Source organism: Salvia hispanica, chromosome 6, assembly GCF_023119035.1.
Source record: "Salvia hispanica cultivar TCC Black 2014 chromosome 6, UniMelb_Shisp_WGS_1.0, whole genome shotgun sequence".
Taxonomy (NCBI): domain Eukaryota; kingdom Viridiplantae; phylum Streptophyta; class Magnoliopsida; order Lamiales; family Lamiaceae; genus Salvia; species Salvia hispanica.
This window is the reverse complement of record NC_062970.1, coordinates 12715178-12724039: the sequence shown is the minus strand read 5'-3', so window position 1 is coordinate 12724039 and position 8862 is coordinate 12715178.

Here is an 8862-nt window from a genome sequence, read left to right as displayed (position 1 = left end):
TTTTAAGAGGGCTTTCGTGTCTGACCTAAGGGATGGGTTTTTCCTTCATACTTGCATCATCTATACTGACTAGGGTTACTGGAGGGGGTGGTTTCTGTTTTCCGAGCATGCCTTATCTCCCCTCAATTCCCCTCCACACGTCGGTTCGAGGCGATTGAGTTTAAGCACATTCATAAAACATAACACATAATTCCTAGACCTAAACAAACCTAAAAAAAACTAACATGCACTTACTCAAATGACACATATATACATGTCATACTTGGCCATTTGCTCCCCACTCTCACTTCACAAATGTACGCCTCAGATACGGTCTGCTGTGAAGTGAAATTGGAAATGGCTAGTATGACAGACACACGTTTATAACAAACACATATTATATCTAAAAACTTCTCACACTTAGACTATGAAATAGGCTAAGTGGGAGAGTTTCAGATATATTATAAACAAAACAGAGCAAAATATTGACAAACATGAAATATAAACATATAAACTCCTCACACTTAGACTACGCAGTAGGCTAAGTGTGAGGTAACATGCCCACGAAAAAACACAAAGAAAAAACATAATAAGCATATGCACCAAAGTAGCAAACCTTTTACTTCTCACACTTAGACTATTAAATAGGCTAAGTGTTATGAATGGGGTTTGCATACAATTAAAACACATAAATCTACCTATTTAATAAAAGTACGAAAACATAAACAAAAGAAAAACTTAAAAATTAAAAAGAAAACTAACTGGTCAGTTGGGGGTGGTTCGGTCAGATGTTTCTCCTGCTCCTTCTTGGGGCAGGGTTCTGCGCAGGTGGGTCCGTTGGTGCTTCTTCTGTAGGTCCGGGTTGGTTGCCATCATCCTCCTGTTGTCCATCGTCGTCTTCTTCCTCAGGTCTGGTGGGTTCTTCTTCCTGTCCTCCATGTCCGCTTGTTCCAGCTCCACTGCTTGCTTTCCCTCTTGCCAACTCCTTTATTATGCTCTCCATTAGGGTTGTCAGCTTCGCCATCTCTGCCCGCGATTGTCTATTCTCCTCAGCCAGCTTCAGTCACTGCCTTCTCCAGATTTTCTTGCCTCGGCCTCTGCGCTTGGTCGATGCGGGCGGCTTGCACCTCCTGGCCTTGTTGTGCCCTTCCTCCAGGTGCTTCTCCCATTGGGTAGAACTGGGGTACACCTTCTGTAGTATACCAAGTTGGTGCGGACGAAGAAGGGTATATCAAATAGGCCAGGAGCGTCGACCATGTACATTGGAGACAGGTCCTCTGCCTCTGTTATGATGATGTTGTTGCGCACGAAGGCTCCTAGTATGTGGCAGAGCGACAAGTTTACAGGCTGGGTAGGTGGCTATCAGGTGGCATTGGTAGGCTGTCCAAAACCCTAGGTGCGGTTTCCTTCCATGCTTAGCGCACCATACCAAGTACAATTCGGTCATGGACGTTCTTGCAGCGGAGTTGCTCTGCCCCAGTAGGTTATAGCCTAAGTATAGCTGCACCAACCGTAGCATGGAATTGTTGAGGTGGGTGGATCTAGATTTTGTGGAGGTGAACTGGTCAGCATTGGGGTGGGTTAACTCCTCCCAGGCTTCCTGGGGCTCAAATTCTATATGTCGCCTCGGTACCCCCCTCTCACGGCTTCTCCAGTCCGGACCTATAGCCTCCTCCAGGCTACACATACATATCGGGCAAGATTGGTCTCGGGCAAGATTATGACCCGGCTGTGTGTGTGCAGTGACTTCCAGATCTGAACCTTGGACCGTTCCAGATGTCAGCTCTTTCTTGCTGAGCTATGAGTCAAGGATGGAAACCACAAGGGCGCATGCTGTGAGTATTGAGGGTTCTCAACCTTCTTTGAATCTGTTGCAGCTGTCCAACACCAAGAGAAATGACTCAGGTCATTATAACAGCAACAAATTCGAAGCTGGAGGAGGAAGAGGTGGTTCAAGAAATTAAAGAGGAGGCAGAGGTGGAAGAGGTTTTGGAAGAGGAGCCAACAAAATTATATGTCAGTTGTGTGAGAAACCAGGGCACTCGGCTTTGAAGTGCTGGTACAGATTTGAGCAAAATTACACACCTCCACAACCACAACACAAGGGAAATCCACCTCAATAACAACAAGGCTACTATCCTTCTGCTCATCTGTTGCAATCAGTTCCAAGAACTCCCCCTGGACCTCTCTCAGCTGGAAATGCTTCAGAATACAACTTTGATTCAAGTGCTTCTACCAGCTGGTATCCGGACAGTGGAGCTACTCATCATGTCTCAAATGATTTGGAGAATCTGAACATTAGTTCCGAGTACACAGAAGGTAAGAACCTTCTTCTTGGAAATAGAGAGCTTGTGCCTATAAGAAATATTGGTGAAACTATTATACATGGTATGGTGCGCTAATCGCGGTAGGAAGCTGCATTTGGGATTTTGGACAGCCTGCCAATGCCACCTAATAGCCACCCACCCAGCTAGGAACTTGTCCCTCTGCCACATACTAGGAGCTTTCGTGCGCAACAACATCATCATCAAAGAGGCAGAAGACCTATCTCCGATGTACATGGTCGACGCTCCTGGCCTATTCGATATACCCTTCTTCGTCCGCACCAACTTGGTATACTACAGAGAAGGAGTACCCCAGTTCTACCCAATGGGAGAAGCCCCTGGTGGAAGGGCACAACAAGGCCAGGAGGGGCAAGCTGGGCAGATCGACCAAGCGCAAAGGTTGAGGCAAGAAAATCTGGAGAGGGCAGTAATTGTGCTGGCAGAGGAGACTAGACAATCACGGGCAGAGATGGCGAAGCTGACAACCCTAATGGAGAGCATCCTAAAGGAATTGGCAAGAGGAAAGGCAAGCACTGGAGCTGGAACAAGTGGACATGGAGGACAGGAAGAAGAAACCACCGGACCTGAGGAAAAAGAAGGTGATGAACAAGAGGAGGAAGATGACAACCAACCGGAACCCACTGAAGAAGAACCAAAGGAGGAGCAGGAGGAACGTCTGATCGACCCCCCCACACTGACCAGTTAGTTTTCTTTTTAATTTTAAGTTTTCTTTTAGTTCTGTTTTCTTACTTTTGTTAAATAGGTAGAATTATGTGTATTAATTGTGAGCAAACCCCATTCATAACACTTAGCCTATTTAATAGTCTAAGTGTGAGAAGTAAAGGGTTTGCTACTTCGGTGCATGTGTTTTTATTATGTTTTTGTGTTCTGTCATAAGCATGTTAACTCACACTTAGCCTACTGCGTAGTCTAAGTGTGAGGAGTTTATATGTTTATATAACATGTTTGTAAAATATTCTGCTTTGTTTTATAAATCTAGGTATATATCTGAAACTCTCCCACTTAGCCTATTGCATAGTCTAAGTGTGAGAAGTTTTTAGATATAATATGTGTTTGTTATAAATGTGTGTCTGTCATACTAGCCATTCCCAATTTTCACTTCACAGCCCGTATCTGGGGCAGACACTTGTGAAGTGAGAGGGGGGAGCAAATGGCCAGTATGACATGTATATATGTGTTATTTGAGTCAGTGCATGTTAGTTTTTTTTTTAGGGTTTGTTTAGGTCTAGGAATTATGTGTTATGTTTTTTTTATGAATGGGCTTAAAACTCAACTGCCTCGAACTGACGGTGAGGGGAATTGAGGGAGATAAGGCATGCCGGAAAACAGAAACCACCCCCTCCAGTAACCCCTAGTCAGTATAGATGATGCAAGTATGAAGGAAAAACCCATCCCTTAGGTCAGACACGAAAGCCCTCTTAAAAGGTGAGTTAGAAGCCCCAAAGTGGAACTGCTTTCCACTAAACACTGAAAAAAAAAAGAAGAGTGGCTACCACATGATGTCTAGGGCAAGGTGACCGCGTGTAGCAAACCCTGAAGGCAGTAGGAAACCCCCCCAAAAAAAAAAAAAAAAAAAAAAAAAAAAAAAAAAAACCCTACCCTTAGAACCCCATTTTCTAACCTGATCTATACCCCGAAATAACCCATCAGCCACTGGAACTGTGTGTGTGCAAGGCATAAGGCAAGGAGGCAACTGCCCAGGAGGACATACAAAAGGAACCAGCTGAAGAAAAGAAAAGCAAAGAAAGAAGGAGAAAATCGATCTGAAAAAAAATTCCAGATCCAAAAAAAATAGAAGAAGGTATAAGGGTGGCAAAGCCACAGAAAAGAAAATTGAAGAAAATGGTCGCAGATACTTGACCACAAAAAGAGAAAGGAGGAAGAAGGAATAAGGGTGGCGAAGCCACAAGGAAGCTACTGACCAGTTGGAAGCCAATGTCAGAAATTGTCCAGCCGAAGAAGAAGCCCTAGCCAGAAGCCCAAATGCACACAGTTCTCCCTCATCAAAATAAATAGTTAGTTTTTGAACCTTAGAGCCTTAGGGACAACTACCCCAAACATTACAAACCAATAGCCCCGTTACAAGCCTTAAAGACCTTCAGGAGCTGCACGTGAGATCTGAGTCCGAAACATCTGTGGTTTAGCATTGAGAGAAAACAGTCCTAACATCCCCTGTGAGGAATGAGTGACTGAGTGAACCCAGTGTTTGGCCTAGGATTGGGTGATCCTGACAAGCAGATATACTGACTGGGGAAGAAAAGGGGGGCGGCGGAAGTTCAAGGCTGCCTAAGGCCGGATTGCACCTGATCTCGAGGGGAAGGGTGGTTGAAAATATAGCCTATTCTATGTGTTTAAGTTAACTATATGTGTTATGTGTTTGTGTCGTTGTTTGTTTTCTTTTCTTTTGCGTCAGAGTCTTGAGTCTAGTTAGGTAGAGTCGGTCAGGGGGAGTAACCAGGCTCGAATTCGACTTATTTCTTTTTGTTTGTCTTCACGCTTGAGGACAAGCATGTGGTAAGTGTGAGCAGTTTGATAAGTCGTATTCTAAGCCTTGGTTACTGGTCAGTATGTCGTGAAATTCATGTATTATCTGCAAAACAGTTGCTTAAGTGTGCGGGATTGAAGGATCCAAGTCAGTAGGAGACGATTCAGGTGACGCAAGTGAAAAGGGCGCCAGAAGGGTGCGATACTGACCAGGATGCATGCCAGAGAAAAGGCTCGAGATGGAGAAGGAGGATAGCTGGGATGATCATTGACAAGGGCAAAAAGGTCAAAACGCGGGAGAAGTCTACCCTAAAAGCAAGGGCAAGCCTCCCTATAAAAGAAGCCACTTGGAGAGAGAGAAGGAGTTTTTTTTTTCGAGTTAGTTCGACAATCACACTTAGTAGAATTCTCTCTAGAAGATCAGTTCCTTCAGCATTATCCTACCTCTCGTTCCTCGCCACAGCCATGGTCACTTGACGTCCAAGAGTTTGCCGGAGAAGTCATCAGTCCGCCGTTCCAGCCAGTTATCGTAGCAGTGTAGTAGTATCATCGCCCGGAGTGGCAAAAACAATCTTAATCGCTTTCTTAGTTTAAAGTTTACTTGTTTTCATCGTTAGTTATTTGCAAACACTCATCGTTGTTGCTCTTTTGAAGTACTTTGTTATTTTCCAACATTTACATTATGAAGTTTCTATTTCGCATGTCACTTTGGTTCGAGTTTGCTTCATTCTGCCTAGGAAAGTTAGATTTAGTCATTGCTTTCAATTTCTAAGTGTTTTCTTATCGAGAGTTGTTGATTCAAAGTGTAGCTATGTTTAGTCAAGTTTCGTGCATGAGTTCTTTTCTGCGTTGTGATTACCACCTTGCATGTCAGTCAGTAGAAGTTAAGTTGCAGTTTCACTGTTTAATTTAAGTTTGAGCATTTAAATCGATGGATCTTAAGTTTGAATTTGTGAATCTGAAGTTCAGTCATGGTGTTTGTGTTTATCTGAATTCTGTTAATACTTGGTGAAGAAGAAAACGTCAAAATCAACTTTATTGGACCACTTTTACTTTTAAGTTACTTTTGCTTTTGTTCCCTACTTTTCAGATGTACTATCCAGACCTGTCAGAAAGCCCCCAGCCATCAGATATACCTTGTTGTCTAAATTTCCTCTTTTAGTAACTGTCCACTTTCCATATGTCTCTGATACACCTTGTCCCCTATTTTCACGAACACTCCCACATGTCTGTTATTTTCCCGCCTACTAGTCAGTAGAGTACCACCTTTATTTCCCGTCTAGGTAAAATCTCAACCCAAGCGTGGTAGCTAACCAAAACACCCAGGAAAGTCACCACAGTTATCAAAACGTGTCCATCCTCGTGGGATTCGACCCTTACCTCCATTATACTAGCCAGTAGAAATGGGTTGAGGAAATTTGTTTGAAGCCAGGTCCCGGTTAAAACTCGCAGATCTGAGTCCAACCACGAGGATCAGTGCTCCCTCTGAAAGCGACGAAAGCAGCCATCCAGCCACTCTTCTATCTTGTCTCTGCCATGCCACAAAGGCTGGATTGATCACCATGTTTCCTTCTGTTGGATCTGGGATCATTTGAGGTGGTGCACAAGCTTCTTCAGTAAGAAAGGCTTCAAGACCATATCCACACACCGCAACATCTACCTGCTGCTGCCACATTAGAAAGTTTCCCTCTGTAAGTTTCACAGATGTGGGAGGCAATTGTGAAAATATAGGTAAGGCTGACAAAGGGATGGAGTTGGCATTTGAATCTGACTCATGCTAAATTTGCAATCAATATGTCACCCACAAGTGTATGGGGTATGTAGCACGTGGCAAATTGAAATTATCGATCCTCGAAGACTAAATGCCGGCTTGAGTACTACGATGCAACTTTGAATACTATCTAGACTAATAGAAGGGTTTTTGGTTTTTCTTAACTAAGAACTTTTTTCTCATTCTTACTTTACTCTCTTATTTTATTCTCTCTACTTTTTTCCATCCCTTACTTTTTATCTATTTAATTAACACACTAAACATTCATTTCTTAAACTCCGTGCTGAAATTTTTTGTCTCAACTATGAAGGAACGGAGGGAGTATAACTTTCCAAAAAATGGAATGCACATATTTTTGTGGGATGGACAAAAATGGAAAGTGCACATATTTTTATGGGACGGAGGGAGTATAATACAACTATCCCACATCGGTGAACAAAGAGAACTGAAATCACTATATAAGTCTCATTGGCCCCTCCTCCTATCATCAATTGGTTTTACGATGGAACCCATGGATTTCTATCATGGTATCAGAGCAGGTCGCCGACTATGGTCAAATTTAACTGACCCAACAATATATCTGGGCTAAAAAACCAAAAAAATGATTGACCCAGCATTATATCTGGACTTAAAATTTAGGCCAGTGGCCCAAGGGGAAAAATTAAAAAAATTGGGCTAGTAGTCCAACCGATTAGAAAAAAAGTACAACCCCTCCAAAGTTCACATTGAAGGGTTTGAGGGAGGGTATTGCAATTGAAACTAAAAAATCTAATACAACTATCCCACATCGGTGTACAAAGAGAACTGAAATCATTATATAAGTCTCATGGGCCACTCCTCTTATCATCAATTATTTTGGATGGAACCCATAGATTTCTATCTTGTAAATTCGAATTCGAAAAGAAAAAGTTACAGGATGGCATGAAGCTTTATACCAGCCCGTGATGATGCATCTAGATTATATTCGAACTAATAGGAATGTTGTAGATGTATATTTGTAGTATATTTTATGGTTGATTACATTATAAAATAACGATTCCATTTTTTCGTAGAATAAAACATATATATCTGGATTGGAATAAAATCGTGATATTTTTCCTCGACGAACATATATCTTCTGGGGTTAGGGAATTTCGGTGCCGACTTCGGTCTGCTTTTATAATGTGGATAATATCACATTGCCAAATTCAAGTCTTCGTCAAGATTCACCCCAGTAATATTACTACTACTTTTTACACTTCGATGCCTTCATGAAAATGAGTAAACTTAATGAATAAAATAACATAACTGCATCATACTAATATTTTCTCTTAAATCAATCACAGAACAATTTGTCATTCATAATCATAGCTAGCACACAAATATACCTAATATAATTGTGCATGACTGGCTCAGTGCATGCAAAATTAATATATAAATTAATTAGTTGACCTAATAATAAGAGTTAAAAATGTTTATTAATAAACATGGGGAACCCTATAAAAAGGAGAGGAAAAGGTGGTTAGAAAGATTCCAGATTTTTCCAGAATAAGAGAGAACTCACTTGCCCATTTGATGTGGCTCTATCCTACTTTTGGAAACAATGATGGTCAATTTTTTTTTATAAAAAAGATGAGGAATAAAGAAATATATCTGCCCATTTGTTTGTGTACTTGGTAGATTTTGTTCTCAATTTCATATCTATGTTGCATTTCCTTTATTCCTTTTCATTCTCTTTTGCCACAAAAATTATCAATCGCATAAATACATAAATCAAACACATATACATGTCATACTACTATTTTGTATATGAAGAAAATGAAATTAACTTTATAAATTATAATAGTGCTCCAGATATCACCTAAAAATCTCATATATATATATGTCCTAATAATGAGTTATTGGCGTGCATGAATAGTCCGATCCAGAACACAAATTTGACTGAAATTTTGATTTGGTACATATAAAATATATTTTGTGGGAGACAAACTGAAGTTAGGTCGTCTCTTTCTTGACTTGATTAGATGAATCTTTTAATTTCTATATTAATTAACGTATAGTAATGTTGGCCTCTCTCCATTTGTCATGCCACAACCAATAATTAAGTTTGGCTTCCACCAATTATATTATAGAGATAATGTCTACATACATCCAATTATATTCTTAATTGTCATGATTTTGATGATTGCATCGTACACAAACACATAAACCACATCTTCCGTGCCCACCAATATCGATTCGGTTTTTGAAAAAAAAAAGTCCTGTTTCGTTTGACACGTGAATGGTTGATTGTTTAATATTCTG